Consider the following 23,644-nt stretch of genomic DNA (forward strand, 5'->3'; position numbering starts at 1 on the left):
TTTTTTTTGTAGCCCCATTTTATGATTTGCATTTGGCCTGAGTAAAATTATCAGAACAAGTGCTATTAAGTAGGACATAAAGAGGCTTCCAAATTATGTGTGTACAAGTATAGTTAGCATAGATACATCTATAGTTAAAATACTATGTTGTTTCCTTGAAATTCTGTGTAGCATTTATGCTACATGCGAGACCTATAAACTCTCTATTATGAGGGCATCGACACTGTTAAATCAGTAGAAGTTAGAGTTGTCCTCCGCCACATTTTCAGAATAGGTAGAAGCATTTCAAGAATGAAATGAAAGAAAGCATCTCACTCAACATATTTTCTAGTTTTATAGCCTAAAACACCCCTTTCATTTGGTTGACAATGATAACATTTTTGATTGGTAGATTTCCACAAAATAAAGGGAATTTGTACAACATATTGTACCCGAATTCATATTTTATTTTATTGTCTTAAGGATGAAATTGAGATGTATCTTATAAGAAAATATCATTAACGATTGGATGACAATATACATAAAATAAGAAGAACCTTCAAAGTTTAGGCACCCATTACTTTGGAAAGCTACGAGAAAACATTTTTATGATTTTCAAACAATACACTGGGATTTGAAGTGTTAACTAGCCTACAGCCATGACCGGCAGCTATGATTTGGTGATTGGCTTCTATATAGGAAGAATGAAATTGGGAATGGAGGAAACTAAGATTATATACAAGGAAATCCATGAGAATTTGAGTTTATATTTGGGCTTTCGCTCAAGTTATCTTAAAATACAGAAAAATGAAGAGTACCAGCCCTTGTAGTAGAGAGTTTTCTAGAAAAGACTTTGTAATCTTTTGTGCTGAACCAAACTAAATTCTGAAGTAAATAGCAAACTAAATTAAAATTTAAGAATTTTTGTCGGTTAAAATAGCCACAATAAAAATGAATAATGTGCAAGTCATGTTCTATCTTACAACCCTAGTCAGAGGCATTATACACCAAACAACAAAGATGATAGTCATTGAAAGATCAGAGACACCACACATCAATAGAAATAATTTCATAGCTCTGACGAATATTGTTTAATAGTTAAAATATGGTACCTGTAAGAGGAAGCCACTAATCTCCAAGAAGGAGCCTCAACAAAATAATGTCCTCAACTACAAGGGAAATCAATTTTTTTTAATGAATTGATAAATTCTCATTGAAATCTAAATCTTAGCTTGTGGATAACACAAATCCTAAAACTTGGCATGTGGACAACACATAATAATGAAAGTAAATGTTATTATTTAAAAATAGAAGAACTATTTCAATCTGTAAAAACCCACAGAAAGCACATGCATGCATAGTCTTATTTTACTTGTAAATTATTTTTGTGATGGGAATCAATGTATCAAACTATTCAAGAAAATCTACACCTAATTGCATGCAAGGAATACATGTTCTCCAAGTTCTTTTTCCTCCATAAAAATTACATGTTTGGTAAAATGCAATAATAGATAGGCAACACTTTTGGAAAAATGACAATTGCCCTACTCAAAAATTCGAAGTAGTTTTTCTACTACAAAAAATTACAGGAGCCAATAGAATAAAACTTTTATATATATATGATGTCATATAAATTTCATTATAACTTGCAAAATTATAACTTGCAAACTATGGTCTATGATAGTATTATCTAAAAAGGCACAATTTTCAATAAACCAATAAATACATTGCAAGATATTGAAAACTTTAGTCTCCTACTGTAAGCAACTAACATTTTCTTCATTAAACTTAAATAAATACTTATCTAAATCTTAATAAGAAAATATATGTGTTGCACCCAGATTTTGGTATCCCATATTTTGTATGCTAGCAAGGTTAGAAACTCTTTTAAGAATTTATTCTTGGGAATTGTATTTTATTTTATTTTTTATTATTAAAAAAATCAACCACTATCTATATTTGCATAGAAGAAGTGAATAAAATACTTGTATTATTATTAAGTTTATATTGATTATGTAATTCATTAAACATTTATAACACTTAAATCTAGACCATTACAATGATAATTTTGGGATTTAAATTGTTCACGGAGTAAAATACAAAACATTATATTTTGCTACATAATTTTGAAACATTCTTAATTTGATTAATTATTTATTAAATCTAATATAATAAACCAATTAATACATTGCAAGATATTGAAAAATTTAGTCTCCTGCTATAAGCAACTAACATTTTCTTGATTAAACTTAAATAAATACTTCTCTAAGTATTTATTAAGAAAAGATATGTGTTGCACAGAGATTTTGGTATCCCATATTTTGTACGCTAGCAGGGTTAGAAAGTCTTTTAAGAATTTATTCGTAGGAATTGTATTTTATTTCTTTTTTTATTATTAAAAAAATCAACCACTATCTATATTTATATAGAAGAAGTGAATTAAATACTTGTATTATTATTAAGTTTATATTGATTATGTAATACATTAAATGTTTATAACGATTAAATCTAGACCATTACAATGAAAATTTTGGGATTTAAATTGTTCACGGAGTTAAATACAGAACATTATATTTTGCTACATAATTTTGAAACATTCTTAATTTGATTAATTATTTATTAATTCTAATATAAATATCTTTCTTAAAAAATAAACCTATTTCAATATTCTAACTAATTAATTTTCAAATGTATATTTGATTTATTAATCATGAATGCTTATATGAAGTTTTAAAATTAATTCTTTATATTTTAGTTAGAATTGTATTTATTTTATTTTGAAAATTATAAAAAATAATAGCTCTTTATTCAAATTATGGATACATGTCATGCAACATAATAAGGATTGAATTGGAAAAGAAAAAATATATTTTAATTTCAATGAGTAGAGAAATAATTAAGAGTGCTATTGATATTCATGGTCAATAATTACCATCTAAAGAGTTGGAAATAATGTCTAATCATGATCTACTTACCAATTTGACAGTGGTAAATAGTTGAAGCAATTTGATATTTAATAATTGGCAACAATTCATTGTTGATCCATTAGTGTAGCACTGTTAATGAAAGTTTCTAAGTATATCAAATCATCATCAATGAGACCCTACAATGAAATTCAATACATTACAATATTGACAACAATATTTCATGCTCTAGTGAGACATTAAATATTAGTTTCTAGGCAGAAGGAAACTATTGCTTTTGTTAATTTAAATGATTAGAAATAGTTTTAAATTAATTAAATTAAACATTTAAGTATTTAAATTATTTTAAATAACCAATATAAACTTTTTAGATAAAGTTATTTTAGTCCATACACTATTTGTGGGAGCTTTGCTTCAAGAACTTAAAATTTTTGTCGTAAAATTTAATTTATTCTCTTTTTTTTAATATGATTTTATATTCTTAACTTTAATTTGTTCACTTTAAGACAATAAAAAATTATAAAGTTGCAAACATAAAATGTCTATAATATTAAATATTTTACACCAACTTTCCCAATTTTGTAGCTTCAAAAAATTTATAAAGGATTTTGTTTGTAGTTATTTAAAATTCTCATGAATAGTAGTCAAGTGACTATGTTTGGCATACTCCATTAAATTGCTCCATAGATTTCCTCCAACTCACTAATATTTTCTTTTAAATCAGTTCTTATGTTGCCTTTGAGGATGTAGATGTGTGTTCTTGATCTATGACAGAATAATGTGTTCTTTGTGTGAACTTATGGGTTCAAATTCAATGAATTTTGAGATACATTTGAAAGCTTTTTTTCAAATCATAAAAAAAAATTGTAATTATTTAAAAGGCTAAACCTTCACATTGTTTCTAGATTTAGTTGTATAGTAGAGAGTAAATATTAAATTTAGTTGTATAGTAATGAATATTAGATTTGACAATGTTTTTTTTTGTTAAGAAGACTTGAACTTGCCTCATATACATGTATAACACTATGATGGATAGAATAAAAAAAAAATTTTTTTTAAAGATTAAATTTATACAAACTTTGCATGTTATTGATTAAATTGATATACATATTTTTTTAACAATTGTGAATTTTTTAAATTCTTTTGGTCATATATAGTGAAGCATAGATAAAGAATGATTGGAGGTTTAAAAAAATGAATATGTTGATAAAAAAAATTAATTTTTTTTAAAAATATAATTAATTAAGTTTTTTTATGACCTCTTTTTCCTCTTGATATCCAATATTTTTCTAGTATATTTGTATCAGTATGTTATAAGCTTAGTGGACAACATTTATATTTGTTTAAATTAACATTTGTGATCAATTTTATTCATTATACAAAACGAATATTTCCAATCGGATCATGGTTGCACATACACAAATGTGTAACTGCTAGTTAGTTTAGTATATAAAAATTTAAGAGCTATATGATTAAATAAAAAATTAAATTAGAATTTACATTATGTATATATGTGTATGTGATCATGTCATAAAACATCAATGACAAAAGGATTTACAAGATTGCATTATTCTAGGTTTTTTGGCATTAGGCTAGAAAGAATGACTGTTGGTTGCTAATTTAAATTCTAGGACCTCAAAGAAGGTGGAAATAACCAAAAAAAGAAACCAAGTATGAAACAAGAAGACTCTAGGAAAGATGAAAGGGAAAGGGAAAAAGATAGAAGAAATGACACTAAATAATCAAATGTAGTACATAATTATATACTCTAGGAAAGAGGAAACAAAAAGGTAAAGAGAGAGAAAATGACACTAAATAATAAATAGTAGTACATAATTATATATATTATTTCAAAAAGAAAACTAAGAAATGAAATGTACTTATATATAAAAAAACACCTTATTATTAGAAGAATGATAGGAAAATATATCTTGAGATATTAATGAGAATATGCAGTATAAGCATCATTTTTTGGAGAGTTCCAATGAGGAGAACCTGGAGATGTGGGTTTGGCTAGGGCTCCATCCACAAAATAAGGATCAACATGTTCTAGTTATTCCTCCAAAGATTGTGAAGGAGGACATTGAGTATCGGACTATGCATGCTCTGATATGTAAATTTCTTGGAGTTTGGATATCCTTATTGACTCTTGAGCCATGGATTTAGCATCTGACACAGTTGGATAGAGATATGGAGAACATGATGGCCAGTAACAGCTACTTCTTTGTAGGGTTTTCTTGCATGCCTGATTTAGATTGTGTTTATCAAGGGAGCTCTTATTTTTACAACCATGTGGTGTTATTCATTAAACCTTGGCATATAGGATCTCCCCTTGCCATGTTTTCATCTTAAATTTCAGCAAGAAGACATTCTTTGTGAAATTGCTACTTTTCTTGGAAAGTCAGTTGTGATTGTACATCAATCTCTAAATAAAAATGTTATTTCTTTTGCAATAATCCTTGTTGTTCACTTAAGTAACCCATTACTAGATTATTTGGAATTTTTTCTTGGGTCTTCTTTCTAGGCGCAACAATTGGATTATGAATCCCTCCCCTTCCAATTTCAACCATGTCATGATTATGATCATTTGCAATGTTAGTACCCTCAGGCTTCAAATTCTAGGGGGGTTGATGGTTATGTGGGTAATACTAGTGGCTAGAAAAATAACATAGGAAAAGGAAAAGATTTGATGGATAACATAGTGAATAGGAATATTCAAATGGGCAATATAGTAAAAGGAAAACCCCAAGTGACTAAGGTTGGTCTTGATAAGGATGGCTTTATTTCTATTTGGCCATGAGCTAAGTGGTGTGGATAGAAGAGACCCTTTAAAGATTGGTAGCTTAATGTTGGTTTTAATCGATTTGTGGTGCCTAATAGTATGGCCTTAGAGGAGCGAATTCCTACTAATGTCTCTTATGATCTAAATAGCTCAAATGGGAGAGTTTCACCTCATGAATATTGTTTGTCTTCCTAGATGGTGGTTCATTAGTAGAGTATGGTTGCTACTGCTCCTGAATTTGAAGCTTTGGTGACTTTTGTTGCACCTCAAGATAATGACATAGTTTTGGAAGACTTGGTTAAGGATGTGTTGGCATCTAGTAAAGGTATGGGGCTTCCTCTACCTTTGATTTCAGTGCAAAGGCATTTTAAGTGGTTGTTTTTTACTCCTTTAAAGAGTGGTGTAAAAAAGGGTCAGGAAAAGATAAAAAATATAGGACATGTGTTGGTAGTGTTTGGGACTGTAAAAAGCTTAGATGCTTATTTTCCCCACTCTACTCATTGATGATTATTCTCCCATTGAATATTTAGGGTTTTAATAGCATCCTTAGAGAAAATGTTATTCACAAGTTGGTGATTTCTCATTCTCTAGATATATTCAAGTTGGTGATTGCTCATTCTCATTCTTTAGTGGAGTCTTTGGGTTTGGTTCACCCCTCATATTTGGCCTAATGAATAGTGCCAGTGTGTAGGGGCTATGGGGAGTGGCGGTGGTTTGGTTTTCTTTTGGGATCCATGAAAATTATCTCCTCTTAATTGGATATCTTCTCACTTAACCCTATCTATGATGGAAATTTTTTTGGATTTTGGTGAGGTGATTATTATTACTAATGTGTATGCACATGTAGACTATGTGAGCAAAGTGGGACTTTGGTTGCACATTTGGTATTTGAGAAATTTTCATAATTACCATCCTTGGCTATTAGTAGGAGATTTCAATTCACTTATAAGTCTTGAGGAAAAACTCAGGGTGGTTTATCTTGGTGGGGAGCTTCTTATGATCTTTGTCAAAATATTGATCTATTGAATCCTTTTGATATCAAGCTAGCTAATGGGCTCTTTACCTAGAATAATACAAGCTTTGGCACCTTTTGTGGAATGGGTTGTTGTTATAGGCATGTTTCCTCTTTTTATTCTTTCTGGGACTACATGGGGAGTGCTCTCACAAAAGCCTTTCCTTTTCAAGTTGTGTGGGTTGATTGCCCTTCATTTATTTTTTGGAATATATCTTTGGAGAAGAATAAACAAATATTTAAGATGGTTAGACCAAAGCTTTACAAGTTTGGTGGAAGATTTTCCACTCTCTACATGAAATAATTCTAGATAAGTGTGTGTTAGATTAGAGTATGGCTCCTAGTGACTTTACCATCTACAATCCCCTCAATATTCATCTTCAAGGGGGGATCTTAGGGGCTACGGGTTAGTGATAACTTTAAGAAATCCCACTTTCAAAAAAAGTATAAATTTTTTGTGAATCAAACATTAGTTTTCGGGGGGTAAGGGGCGGTGGCGGGAGGGGGGGGGGAAGGAATTAATTTCTATTGACAAATTTTTATGTTTAAGTAACAAAATAATTAATTTGATTGGCAATTTCTTTTTATTGTATGAAAATTCTATGAAATCTTGAAGAATATTTCACTATTGATAAAAATCAACAATATAAGTGCACATACCTAAAAAATATGATTTTATTATTATTATATGGATCCTAATTAGTTATCAAACTTTAAGATTCAATTTATCTCACTTTTATAATTACAATTTCCCTCAAAATTATTGATATCACTAAGGGGGTAGCACCCTTATTATTTATTGCCATTCGATGATCCTAAATCAATGGCCTATAGATAATCTATTTCAAGTGATAATTTTAAAAGGATACTGAATTTTAAAGAAAGTCCCCAAAGTATAGATATGTATCCCCAATCAAATTTATCTTGGACAAAAGTGATAAATGATAAAAACTTTCATGAGAATTCTATGAAATAGAGACACATGTTAAATCTATAGACTTAATCTTTAAGATAACTTAAGATTTTACATAATACTAGTGAATATGACCATTTATTAAGACAGTCCTTGGAAATTTTAGGCAAAAATACTTAATTTATAGCATAGAAAAAGTAGATTCTAGTGGCGAAGTCATCATCAAAGTACAAATACTTATGAAATATTATTGGTGATTGACTTAATCATTGGACCCAATTTTGGTAAAGTGTAGTCAAGATGGACATCCCAAAAGTGTGAAAATATTAGCCAAATTTGGGGTCCTTGATGAGTGAGAATAGCCAATTGGAAAATATTAGCCACTAAAGTTATCCTTGTTGCAGTTCAATGGTTTGATGGTCTTCCTGGACAACATAGGTGACAAATGAAGAGTCAAGTGATTCACAAGGAGCATTGGACTATGAATCCACTTGGAGTTCTTAAAGTCAACACTGATGGTTCTTCCTAAGAGAAGCCATGTCTAGCTAGCATTGGGGGAGTGGTTCATTCTAATTTTGTTGATGTCCAACTTATTTTCTCAATGCATAAGGGTTGTCATACTAACAATTGTACGAAGGTTTTATCCATCTTACATGTTGTGGAACAATGTTATTTGAGGGGATGGTGTAGGATTATGTGTGAATCTAACTCATAAGTGCTAGTGAACTTTCTTACTTTGCAAGTGCTTGAGGATACCAGTTGGAATCTAGCTTTAGTTGTTAATCAATCTTTTATCTATTGTAGAACTCTAAAGTTTGTTTTCTTTACAAATATCCCCCAGGAGTGGAATAGAGTTGTGGATTGCTTGGAAAAATGGGCTTTTGATCATGTGCAAGATTGGAATGTTGCAAAACGGGGGAAATTGCCCCTTTAATTATCTCATGAATTTGATGACCTTATTCATTAGGATAGAGCTCCTTGTTCTTAATAAAATTTTACCTCTCTTTTACATAAGAAAATATATCTATAACTCCATATGAAAACCTCAGTATCATGATATATATTTCAATTTATGGGTAGAAAAGACTTAAATTTATCAAAATTATTAAAGTTCAACTAGCCGAATTCTAACCAAAGAAAACTACACAATGGTAAAGTGTAAGCCAATTAATGAAATATTAGAAGAACCCAAATTGATATCTCATAATTTATTGTTAATAAAATTAAAAATTAATATTCAAAGAATAAACAAGAAAGAAGTTAACATAATTAAATTGTTCACCCATGTCTTTTTTACTTGATATTTTTAATAATATTTTTATTTTACTTGATCTTTTCAAACATAATATGATTTTAGTTATTCCTTTATTTTATATTTACTTTGTTAAGTTAATCAATTTTATATATTTTTCATGAAGTCCCTTTTTATTAATATCAATGTAAAGTTAAATATTTGCAAAAAGAAAGCGAAAAGGTATAGAGGATTATTTCATGAGAGTTGCACATGTCAATGTAGAAAACTAAAAATATCAAACTAAATTAATTTTAAAAATATGGTTTTGAAAGTTCTCAGGATACAAGATTTGTGCCTTCCTAGGGGGAGGGATTGTATTGATCATTAGAACCCCATACATTAGTAGAGTTTGAAGGTGGGTTTGAGAGAGACAACCCATCGTCTTTATTTTTAATTTTTCTTTCTTCCTCCCTCTTATAGGGGGAAATTGCATGTGTCAACCACCCAAGAAACAATTTGTTATTGATTACAATGGGCCACCTAGTAGCCTAAGGGGTAGTGGGAGCAGCAACATGAGACCAACTAGACCTGTGCCTAATAAGAGGAGAGGTAGAGTTGTAGTGCCACCCATCCCCACCTCCCCAAAAATTATCAATAAGTGCTTACTTAAATATATTAATAAGATGTTTGGGCTCTAAAGTGGGAGAGAAATAAATGCATTTTTTACCAAGATTTTAACTCTTTAGACACCATTCAAGATGGCATTCAAAAATCAGTCTCCAAAGTTGTTAACAACATCTTGAATGCTAAATGCAATTATATGTTCTCATCTTGAGATGGCAAAATTATTAGGGAATGGGATGTTTTACTTGCTCCTTTTGGCTTTGTTTCTAATAGTAGCTTGAAATATCCTCTAGATGGTTAATCAACTAGATGGATCCCTCCACTACTTTTTTTTTTAGCTCAACTTCAATGGTGCATCAAGAGGTAATCTAGGTAAATTTGGCATTGGCATTTGCACAAGGGATTGTAGTGGTATAGTGCAAGCAATTAAAGTTCATCCAATTCCCCCATGCATTAACAACATTGTTGAAGCTCAAGCTTTGCTCATTGGGTTGGTATTGGCTAATACTAGATGTTTTAATAAAATCCATATTGAAAGTGATTCCATGGTTATAATTAATGCACACATCAAGAGATTACTCCTGAACTAGAAACTCATGTTTATTATGAATCAAATTTGGAACCTTTTAAACTCTTTTGATGATCATTGTATCTCACATACCTATCGAGAAGGTAATGGAGTCACAAATTATCTTATTAATCTTGGCTATGATGAAGCTAATTTTGAAGCTTTCAACCCTTATACTCAATTATTTGAATGATGGATATTGTAAGAGCTTACTAAGAATGACAAGTCTTGACATTTATGTCAGCGCTTGTTCATAAATGTCATTTTGTTTTCCTTCAAATTGGCTCAACTTTCTTCCCTTTTCTTCTTTTTTTTCTTCTCTACTGTAATTGGGTTGGGATACAAAGTTTTCTTCCTGGTTCTTTCTTTGATGTGCTCTCAAATCAGGCTTATTTATTAATAAAATTTGCAGTGGTTAGCCAACTTTTTCTTTTTTTTTAAAGCATTTATTTCAAATAAAAAGAATGTGATATAAAGTTATTTGTGAAAATAGCTATTAAAAAGAAATTATGAATATGAAAGAAATCTCGAAAAAGAAGCAAAACTCAAATATTTGAAGATATGCTTATTTTGAAAATGACAAAAACTATCATAATTTATTAAGATTAAATCACTTGTTCAAGTAATTGAACAGTAGTCAATGCAATCAGAAATCAATGCAATATACTAGCAATTACAATCAGAGAAATTATATCGTCCATTGGTACGCAGATATACCGAAATCGGTACAAGAATCATTAAAGCGAAAATTGGAGTTCTGTGACTTCACATCAGATGTATTATATAAAGTAATATATCATGAAAACTAAGAGATATTTAGGAAAGATTAGAAGCTAGGGAAAAAAATAAAAATAAAAGCAAAGTCAGTCAAATGTCTGAACATATCAATAGCTTAAAAATGGGGTCCCTAGTGATGACACAAGCTTGCAATGTGTATCAAATTGAGAGTCTCTAATTGATAAGATAACCATGGCTTCTTCACAGTCACTGTGATGTGCTTAACGACGTTTTCATGCTTTTATCTTTTTTAAAGGCACTGCAATGACTCTACGATTGATTTAAAAAATTAAACATAGCTTAAAAACTATTTTAGATTCAATTCAAATATAATATATAATAAGGTAACATTTACGTTTTGGAGCTAATAAACAGTTTGATATTTGATATTGGAAACATTGTCATTCCACGTTTCTCTATTAATGACTTCCCAATAAATTGACCAAAATTGTATTAGACGAGGCAAACAATGGCTTCCTCAGTGACTTCTATAGAAGCATATCTTCAGCTCTATAAAATTATTCTTTCAACAACCAAGCAAATGGCCCTTCGAGCTGTTGTTTTACTTAGCATTCTTAGCATTATTACCATCGATGGCAGTGAGAATTCCCTGTCTCAAGACTAAATTGCTTCACATATTTCTACTTCCACCAACAAACCTGCCCACAGTGAGTACCAGTTTAGAATCGTGAGTCTTCCATTGGTGTCTTTACAGAGGAGAGCACAGTAGGTTATGGTGGCACTCCTTAATTCAAATATCATCTCACCTTCCCCTCTAAGTTGTTGGTTGATAATGGTGTCCAAAAATCTTGTGCACCCATTGTGCTGGCTATTAATTTAAAAGGTAAAACTGTTGATATGTTGAAGGCCAATGGTGATTATTTGGTTTCCTTCCAATTGTGTGTCTCTTGGTTTTACGAAACCTTTGGGATGTAATTGGTGATTATCTTTTATACATTAATACAATACTTTGCAGTCTGGATGAAACCAAATTTGTGGTGAACTAGGATAAATCTGGTGTTATGTTTCTCATATAATTGTTTTGTATCTACTGACTTTTCTTTTTGCAACTAGATCTTTTCAATTGGTATCAAAGCACAAGTTGTGCAGACTCAAAATCAGTGTTAAATTTGTGGAAAGATGAAGGATGTGAAAGTGGAGAAATTTACAGGAAAGAACTTCACCCTATGGAAAGTGTAGATGCATTCTTTGTTGGTTAAGCAAGACTTATCAGTGGCAATTGAAGGAAAGTCTAAGATATCAGCTACAATATCAAATGAATATTGACAAAAGACTAATGAAAAGACAATAGAATCATTTTTTCTCTCACTATTGCAAAAATGTCATGTTCAATGTCTTGAATGAAAAGACAACGAAGGAAGTTTCGGAAAAACTTCAAAGCATGTATCAAACAATATTGGCTGTAAATAAAATCTTCATTATGAAGAAGATCTACAAGCCAAAAATGAAGGAAGGGACTGCGATGTCAAATCATATAAATGATTTGAACTCTTTATTATGTCAAGTAACCTCGGCTACTATGACTGAAGATGACGAAGCCAAAGCTATCATCTTGTTGTGTTCCTTACTCAACAGTTGAGATCCTGTAGTTAGATCACTAAGAACTTCAAACTCCATGAAGACAAAGCCAGTCTAAATGACATTGTTGCCACTTTAATTAGTGAAGACCTAAGAAGGAGTAACAACGACTCCTCAGAGAAATTGTCAGGCTTACAAGAAAGAATAATAAAAGGTACAAAATATTGAAGCAAATATAGCCTATGAGAAAGATGAAATTGTTTTAATTCTTTCTAAAATTGACACAATATCATATTCTTGGGTGATAGATTCTGAAGCCTCCTTTCATGTCACTTTGTGTATGGATTTTTTCACAAATTATCATGAAGGACAATTTGGAGAGGTATTTCTCAAAGACAACAAATCTTGTGAAATAGTTGGAAAAGTTGACATTTTGTTACAACTAGAAGATAAAGGTCTATGGTTGTTAAAGGATGTTCACCATGTCCCCAAATTAAGGAAAAATCTGATTTCTAATAATTAGCTTTTTGCATAAGGATATCTTCCATTCTTTCATCTGGATACTTAGAAAGTCACCAAGGGTTTGAGGATCATTTCCAAGGGCAATAAAGTTGGTAGTCACTGAAGTAGGTGCTCTTATGACTATTGTGGGTAGCGATGTGACACTTTGGCATCAAAGATTAGGCCATGTGAGAAAGAATGGCCTTGAGGTAATGCTCAAAAGGGATCAAATATTGGGTCTCTAATCATCAAACTTGGAATTTTGTGAACATTGTCTTCATGTCAAGAAAAATTGGGTCAACATTTCAAATGACGGGTATGACATGAAGGCAAGAACATTAGAACTTGTGCACTTGGATGTCTTCAATCTTATGAAGATGCAAATTTTTTGATTACTTTTCTTGATGATTTTACTAGGAAAATTTGGATATATATGATGGCCAGTAAATCTGAATTATTTTCTAAACTCAAACTATTCAAAGCTCTTGTTGAAAACCAAAGAGGTCGCAAGATTAAATGCTTGAAAATGGATAATGGAGGTGAGTTTTGTTCATTGGAGTTTTGATAATTATTGTGTTCATAATGGCATTTGAAAGGTGAAAGTTTCTCCCCACAGTCCTCAAGAAAATGGGTTAGTGAAAAAACTCAATAGGACTATCCTCAAGAAAGCTCAGTGTAAGCTTTCAAATGCAAGTTTGGGGAAATAGTTTTGGACTAAAGCATGTAAGAACTATGTATCTAATCAATCGAAGTCCTTCTCTGAGATTGAATTTTGGAATTCTAGAAGAGGAATGGCAAGGACAAAGAGTCACATACTCTCATCTTTGGATTTTTGGTTGTCAGGAATTTGTACACATTCCTAAGGAGAAGAGAAACAAGTTGGATACTAAATCATAGTCTTGTATATGTCTTAGTTATGGAGAAAATTAGTTTGGTTTTAGACTTTGGAGTTTGACAAAGAAGGAAATTATTCATAGCAGGGACAATATTTTCAATGAGACTAATGTGAAAGTGGAGAAATTCATAGGAAAGAACTTCACCCTATGGAAAGTGTAGATGCGCTCTTTGTTGCTTAAGCAAGACTTATCAGTTGCAATTGAAGGAAAGTCTAAGAAACTAGCTACAATGTCAAATGGATATTGGGAAAAGACCGATGAGAAGGTGATGGCATCAATTTTTATCTCACTATCACAAAATGTCTTGTTCAATGTTTTGAATGAAAAGACAATGAAGGAATTTTGGGAAAAACTTCAAAGCATGTATCAAACAACATTGGTTGCAAATAAAATCTTCATTATGAAGAAGATCTACAAGCTAAAAATGAAGGAAGGGACTGTGATGTCAAATCATATAAATGATTTGAACACTTTATTATGTCAAGTAACCTTGGTTGCTATGACTCAAGATGATAAATCCAAAGCCATCATCATGTTGTGTTCCTTACTTGATAGTTGGGATCCCATAGTTACATCACTAAGAACTTCAAACTCCATGAAGACAAAGCCATTCTAAAAAGAAGCTATTGGCACTTTAATTAGTGAAGACATGAGAATGAGTAACAAAGACTCATCATCTGGTGATGCTCTCACCGTGTTCAACACCGAGTGAAGGGGAAGAAGCCATCATAGAGATAACAATCATTACAATTAGAGGAAATCTAGATCACCCAATCAATCAAACTTAGTTAGGAATGGAGAGTGTTGGTTTTGTGGTAAGCCTAGCCACTCAAAGCGAAATTTTTGGGCTTAAAAGAAAGAATAATAAAAAGTAAAGAATATTGAAGCAAACACAACTTATGTAATATCCCGTTTGAGGACATTCCCATATTTTCCTTTGTTTTTACTTCATTATGTAATAATATTCTTATCTAATCTAGTTTTGATTGTTTGATATTTGATATATATAAGTATTTTTCAAAGGGTCACCTCCTTTCATAGTAATAATTTATATTATATTAATAATTATATTAATTATTATATTAATAAGGTTACTTATATTAATTAATATCATAAAGTTTATTATATTGATAGTTATATTATTAAGAATATTATTTGATAATATATCAAATATTATTATATTATAATACATTTATATATATCATTTTTATATTAAAATATATCTTTGTCATAATATTATTATTTATTATATTATATCATCATTTCATTCATTTCATACCTTTATATTGCTATAATAATGCGACATATAATATGATATTATTATATGATTATAACATAATATTACCTATAAAATATTATCATTTTAATTTTAATATTAATATTACTTTATATATAATACTTATTTATTATTTAATTTATATTTCAAAATGGGGACATCACAACCTATGCGAAAGATGAAACTATTTTAATTCTTTCTACAAATGACACAAAATCATATTCTTGGGTGATAGATTCTGAAGCCTCCTTTTATGCAACTTCATGTACGAATTTTTTCACAAATTATCAAGAAGGACAATTTGGAGAGGTATTTCTCGGAGACAACAAAATCTTGTGAAATAGTTAGAAAAGCTGACATTTTGTTACAGCTAGAAGATGAAGGTCTATGGTTGTTAAAGGATGTTTTCCATGTCCCCAAATTAAGGCAAAATCTGATTTCTGATAGTCATCTTTTTGCACAAGGATATCTTCCATTCTTTCATCTGGAACTTGGAAAGTCACCAATGGTTCAAGGATCATTGCCAAGGGCAATAAAGTTGGTAGTCTTTATCTCTTTGAAAAGACTACCGAACTATGCACTCTTAGATAGTCATGGGCAGCAATGTGGCACTTTGGCATCAAATATTAGGCCACATGAGCAATAATGGCCTTGAGGTAATGCTCAAATTGGGTTCAACTATTGGGTGTCTAATCAGAAAACATTGAATTTTGTGAACATTGTCTTTATGACAAGAAAAAATGGGCTAGCTTTTTAAAAGATGGGCATGACATGAAGGCAAGAGCATTCAAAATTGTGCACTCAGATGTCTTTGGTCCTACTGAGATGCAAATATTTTCATTACTTTTCTTGATGATTGTACTAGAAAAGTTTGGATATATATGACGACCAATAAAGCTGAATTATTTTCTAAATTCAAAGTATTCAAAACTCTTGCTGAAAATCAAAGATGTCACAAGATTAAATGCTTAAAAATAGATAATGGAGGTGAGTTTTATTCACTGAAGTGTTGATAATTATTATGCTCATAATGGCATTTGAAAGGTGAAAGTTGTTCCCTACAACCCTCAAGAAAATCGGGTAATGAAAAGACTTAATAGGACTATCCTTGAGAAAGCTCAGTGTATGTTTTCAAATACAAGTTTGGGGAAAAAGTTTTGAACTAAGCATGTAACAACCATGTATCTAATCAATCAAAGTCCTTCTCCAGGATTTAATTTCAGAATTTTGAAAGATGGATGGCAAGGACAAAGAATTTCATACTCTCATCTTCGGATTTTTGGTTGTCAGGCACTTGTACACATTCCTAAGGAGAAGAGAAGCAAGTTGGATCCCAAATCACATCCTTGTATATTTTTCAATTATGAAGAAGATCAATTTGGCTTTAGACTTTGGAGTTTGATAAAGAAGAAAATTATTTGTAGCAGAGACATCATTTTCAATTAGACTACCTTTCCCAATGTGAAAGAACACAATTCAAACAAAGATTATATCCCTCTATTTCACATAGAAAATAATGGAATTTTTCCCTCTCTCTTCAATGGAAATACTACTAAAAATCCTCAATCTATTACCTCTTCACCCACCTCTATTTTATCTCACAACTCTTCTCACTTATCATCTTCTACTTTTGCATATTCAAGTGATTATAACCCTCTATAAAGACCGACCTTGCAAAACCAATGCCACATTAGCAATTTCCATAAAATGTAGAAATTTTAACAAGAGTCAAAGTCCTTTGAATATTGACTAGTCAACATTAGTTGATTTACATAAACTATCATTAACTTTAACTAAAATGATACATATACATATATATTTAAGTTTAAAAGAAACCAAAATTTTGTTACTAGATTATCAATACCAGATACCAGATACTAGATAGTCTAACCATAAGGGAGAGAATATTGTAGGAGTGCTTTTTCACCCTACCAAAAAGTTTTTAAGCTCCCCTAAATTTTTCTTAACATGAAAGATACCCAGCCTGGCATCGAAGAAGACTAAACAATAAAAACTAAGAAAAAGGTAATGGAATTATGTGCTAAACAATATCGTGTCCTAAAACCATTTGTAGCCACTCAAAAACACACAAAATTACATAATTAAATTGGGATCTGACTTATAATAATTGATCCCACTTATAATAATCAAAATAAATTAATCCTCCTTGTTTCCAATTCACACTACAACCTTCATATATGCATGTGAAATATGTAACCATCATAAGCAACTCATAAAGTGGTATCATTAGATATGTCACATAAAACCATCCCATAACTACTATGGTAAATAGGATGAAGGATAAAATGATCACACAGTTGAATATATATGATAGCAACATTGCCTTAAAAAGTCTATAATATATTATTCCTAGCATCCTCTAGAATGGATCAGTGTGCATGAAAATATATATTACAATAGACAAGTCTAGCTAATCTATAGCCAAGCATTTTAGTCAAATTGGGCAATAGTCTATGGCCAAACATTGCTATAGAGATTTAGTTATCTATTCAAATTTTAGCTGAATTTCCAATGTTTGTCTGTGTATCTTAACTATTTTTCTAAGGACATGATATGCAATAATTATTTCATGTAATGTAACCAAACATTGAAGTGTCTTGCAGTCAACACATAACTTTTCAATAATGAAAGTTTTCATAATCATTGCAATATATTATATGCTAGGTTTGAGTTTCCTTCTATTTAATATCCATTTGGCACTTCAAAATGGAAAATGTTGAGTCCTATCTATCTTCAAACTCTCATGTTTGTATTTCAATGCTACCCATGAAGAGATTGCTACAATCAAGTAATCATTACATAAAAACAAAATTCTTGAGTGCACATTGAATAAATTGATACTGGTTTACTTTTAACAAATTCTCCATATCAAAATATTTAAATTAATTAAACTCTATTTAAGAACTTATGATAATTTAATACTAATCCCTAAGGAAGAACTCCAATGAAGACATAATAACTTATTGCAAAACAACAATCTGTCATCATTACTCCATCAAAGGGGATCATAATCATGCATAGAAAGAAGCCTCATTTACTCTATTAGGTCAACTAAGATATAGGATAAACCAAATTTAGCACCTATGCTTCTCTGAGTATGTCCATATATCCAAAGTTGTTGAAAGTTCAATACATAGGTACTATGTTTATAAAGTCTCCTTTTGTGCATTTTCTAATCCAGAGCTACTGGGTAGAAGATTTGTTTAAACTTGATTTTGTTGATCAGAGGATAAGGAAATGAAACATTGATACAATATAACAATAAGAGCCTTGTCTAGAATGTGTTCCATTGTTAAATTTTGTTGTTGTTATACACAAAATCTACACATAGTGGTGAAATGCAGCTTTGAGATCCATATAGACATTCATTTTGTGCAAGCCTGGTTCATAGAACATTATTATTATTAATCAATTTTTTTAGTTACCTATCACATGGGATAAAGTTTACAAACACATTGGTTTCAGTATTTCTATCTAAATAATCAAGTTTCATATATAAAATTGAAATCATTAACAAAGTAATTTCACTAAAGCTTTGGTTAAGTCAAGAATCTCATAAGGTGGCTTAAAGATTTATGTATCTTGAGAATAACCCCACTAACGTCTATTGTTTCCATACGTAGAGAAGACAAGAAAATCATATTTGTGATAATTTCAAAAAAAAAAATCTCCAATCTCTAATGCTAGATGAATCCTCAGCATTTGTAAAAATATTTCACATGTATATATATAGTTAATCGAGATGAGAATGAACCTAGTGCTTGAAATCATTGGTACCAACTCCTCACCTAAACTTGTTTCCCCAAACTCTCCTTCCATTCCTTTATGGTCTTTCCCACTCTCTCCCACCTCTAGTTATTTGTCTTCTCCTTTATGGCCATACCTTATCATTCTTTCCTTGAGCCACACCATAACTCGGCATTGTTGAATACACATATTCTTTCGATATAGGCTTCAAAATACAAGTGATACCAACATAGATGCTACAAACTTATTAAACAAGGAATTACATAGTTTATTGGCAATTGCTTGATCATTTCTTATACTGTTTATTTGCTTAAGGTTTTCTAAAGGTCCCAAGTCAAATGTAAGATTTAACATGAAGTAAATGATCATATTTTGTAGTATAATATAACAATTAGTGGGAGACAATCCATCCTATAACTGTCATGTTGGAAAGTGCAACTGTGATACCTTTATTTGCATTCACCACCAATAGTTGACCCCATCCATCCACCGACACCAATGCAGAAGATGAAAAAAAATGAGGATAGTGGGTGGCAAGAAATTTGTAACTAATTATTGCATTACAATGACTCCATCCAAAATTACTTTCCATTTAATAATTTTATAAAAGTTAAAATCATGGAAAAACCCAAGTGGCAACAATAATTCTAATTTACTAGGATAAGTTAAGATGGGTTGTGACATCCTTCCCCACTAAGAAAATGCATTGTCCCTAATGTTTATATGTTAAAGCTTATAATCAGATCCATAAAATTTCAAAATTTGCATATTGTAGCAATCAATAATATAAGTTCTAGTATTCATAATAATGCATGCACTGAATTTAAGATCGAATCTCAAAGTAGAATTCCATCTAAGGAAAATCAAAACACACTCTCATGGAAGCAATATTTTTCATGGATTGTATTATCACATCATTGAAATAGAAGTAAAGTAATATAACACACATTTTAAATTAAACACATGTAATAATCATTTCAAGATCATCTACTACATGTGTGTGAATTCCATTACTATTCTATAGTTTTACAAGATTGGGCTACCTATCTTCGACAATATTCCCCCTTTCTTATGATGTGTCATTCCCTCTGTTACATTACAGGAATAGCACAAAAGCATCAGTCTATCATATTTCATAAACCAAATTAATATCAATGGAATATCTACTCAAATACTTTCTTATTTATATGATTCTCAAAATTCAAGTAACATATTACCTTAAATTTTTATGATATCACACACATACCTATGCTTACTTATCATACATTGGAGCACATGGATTTGACCTTGCTAGTAGGCAGTTCATATCTACTTCCTACCATACTTATCCACATGCTCTCATAGCGATTTTTAGCTCATTCACAATAGCAATATCTCAAGGACATTAATTCAAATATTAGGAGTCAACTTTTTTCCTTTAAATTTACAACTTCTTATGCATCTTTTAATCACATCTTGAGCATGAGTAACCTAAATAATCAACCATACATACCATATGTACCATCTAATATGTGGTGCTCACTAAGTGAGTACTCATCGACATCAATAGGTTAGCACCCACAAAACATAATCAAGTGATGCAATCTCATTACATCTAATTCATAATCATTTGATTCATCATGAAATATAATGACATGCACATATAACATAATCAATGTAATAATTAATAGTTAATCATCATTATGCATCATTATGCTTGTTAAATGAATCATATAGCTCCAAATTAACACATACATGTAACCAATATAACAAAAAGATCAATGATAGAAAGTCACACAATTCAATTGTGTCAAGTAACATTGACCCAAGTTCTATGTCAACAGATAATTTTACCACATCCTAGACACACATGTTGACAAGAGGGTCTAAGTTGAGTGCATAATAGCTAAGTCTATTTTGAGCACCATATCGAATGGGAGTCAAACAAATAACTCAAGATGACCAAATCATTGATTGTCATTCATTGACAAAGTTGACTAAATAAAATGAGTCAGCAACTTTTTATAAGTAGAAGTCACATGCATGGTGGATCATCACTTATACATAACACCAATGCAAAAATATTATCAAAAGTAGATAAAAGAAGGATCTATACAATACCTCTTTTGCATTTCTATAAAAAACCACGTTTTGATATACTTGCCACATAGGCCAAAAGTCAAGTCAAGTTAGTTCGAAATTGACTACACATAGTTTTATTCAACAAGAAGAAGCAATATCTTCCAATTAATTATGCAACTTCATTCTAGCTTCCAACTTACATCTCAAATTAATAGGTGCAAATAAAGTTATGTTTCATAACCAATTATCGACCAAATTTTCGAACACAATATGTCATAAGAAAGAAAAAACTCAGTTTGAATAGTCAACAATTATTTCATTCACCATGTTCACAAGTTATCAAATAATTATTCATTTAAGAATGCAACACGACATTATCCAAGGATGCTGACCTACACATCATCCATCCATCAAATGCATGATTTAATAAATACATGAGGTACAATTTAAAGCATCATACCTCAATTGGCATCATAGAAAATGTTGACCTACACGTGGGACATGGAACAACAAGCACATCATACAAGTGCAATGTCATCTACCATATGATCAATATCATTAAGTAAATCATCTAGGTATGCTCATCAATCACCTCTAAGATTAGTAAATCCAATTTTTATCAATTTAGTAACCTTAGGCCCTCAAGCCCATCTTGTCACCATAGTGTGCTTAACTAACATATAAGCATGTGTTGTGATGTATGGTTTTCATGCCATTAAATCATCACATAAAATATGGTTTGAGGCACTTTAGCCTCACCAACCACGGAGTGAATACTCCCCCAAGGTTCTTCCTAACATGAAGAATTCTCCAAACCTAGCACAAGAAATCTAGCTTCTTGGAACAAGATGTATTAGATGGATCTAGTACAGCCATGAAATATACTACATGCAACCATGTGCCTAGTAGCTTAATCATAGAATGTAGTAGGGAATAAAAATAAAACTACACATCTACACATATGTAGTAAAACCAAATAAGCATAGCCACATACACACATATGCATTATCTAGGAAATCAAATGACTTGGCCAAGGACTTGAAAGCTAGATTTACTGGTAGAAGAAACAAGAACAACATTTATCCATTCTACATAACTAGCAAATAGAAGAAACTAAACTTGAAGTATCCATGTATCTTTCCCATAATTTCTACATTACACCTAGCCATGAAGGAGAGTACACATCTCAACATTTCTCTACAAAAAGATGTTCAACAAATTGTGATTTTATTAAAGAGAACACTTATGATTATTCCTTTCGTAGGGTGCAGTCATCATATCAAGGTTGTTTGATTACTTTTGAAACTAATTTATCATATATATGATTGTTCTTCACATATAAGAGTGGCATGTGCTTCACAATCTACTCCCTTATGCATCCTATCAATGCTCCACAATGAACATCTTAGATGAAATCACTTCCAAATCATAGGACTAGCATCATCAAAAATAATGCACACACCCTAGCCACCTCAAGATCAAATAAATCTTGAAAACAAGATTCATAATTTTCAAGTCAAAGTCCAAAAAGGAGTTACAAAACCAAAATAAAAGTGAACAAGAGTCACAATAAATAGGTCACATAAAAAAATTGGTGGCTTGCTGGTCATAAAGAACATAAAATTTCAAGCTAGTTCTTCATCACATCCAAGTTCATGAAACCAAACATAATAAAATGAAAACCCAATTCACTTAAGCATAATGACGCTCACTAGTCACCCAAGAGAAAGTAGATGTTTACTGACACCTTGCATCCAACAGTCACTAAGAACATAACCAAACTTCTCATGCATCACAAGCAATTTATCTAGATAATCACTTATTTCTAAATGCATAATAGAACATGCAATACTTTTGCAAATGAAATCCATGATCTTCCTACTTATTATATTAAGTTAATAAATGAACCTCATGAATCTGGCATAAAATAGAAATAAATTCTTGTACCACATGTGCATCACATGTCATTTACATAATAAAAAGATATTTTGCATTGCTATCACAAGCCAATTCTTCATTTGGTAGGCTCTCATAGCCTAGTGCAAAAGTCAACCATCCTTTGACTATCTCAATAGTTCAAATCTAATACTCTAATACGCATATTATACCATCACATTGTTTAAAGTAAATATAATCATAAACAGATGAGGTACACAATTTACCAGTCATTCCATAAACTTTCCATTTTAACAACTTTTAAAGGAATGCAATTTTTAACTCACAATCATGACATTTATAAGGAACATCATATCCTTCTATGTCAAAAGTAATCATAGCTAAGAGGCACAATATGCAACCCATATCATCAACTCATACAACATAAAGTAAACTAGTTGACTTATAGTTGAGTGTCTAGCATAGTGAACTCAAGGCCCGAGTGTGGAACCAAGAGCTCTGATATCATATGTAAAGATTGCCCCTACAAAACCAATGTCACAACAACAATCTCCATAAAATATGAAAATCTCAATGAGAGTCAAAGTCCTTTGAATATTGACTAATCAGCATTAGTTGATTTACATAAACTATCATTAAGTTAAACTAAAATCACACACACACACACACATGCTGTCAAGTTTAAAAGAAATCAAAATTTCGTTACTAGATTACCAATACTAGATACTAGATACTAGATAGTCTAACCATGACAACCAAGTTGAAATGAGCTCTAGAACCTATCTAAGAACAAAAGGGTGAGAATATTGTAGGAGTGTTTTTCCACCCTACCATGAAGTTGTTAAGCTTCCCAGAATATTTCTTGACATGAAAGATACCCAACATTGAAGCATC

This window comes from Cupressus sempervirens, chromosome 5, assembly GCF_028749045.1.
Source record: "Cupressus sempervirens isolate cs-2001-9-10 chromosome 5, ASM2874904v1, whole genome shotgun sequence".
Classification (NCBI taxonomy): domain Eukaryota; kingdom Viridiplantae; phylum Streptophyta; class Pinopsida; order Cupressales; family Cupressaceae; genus Cupressus; species Cupressus sempervirens.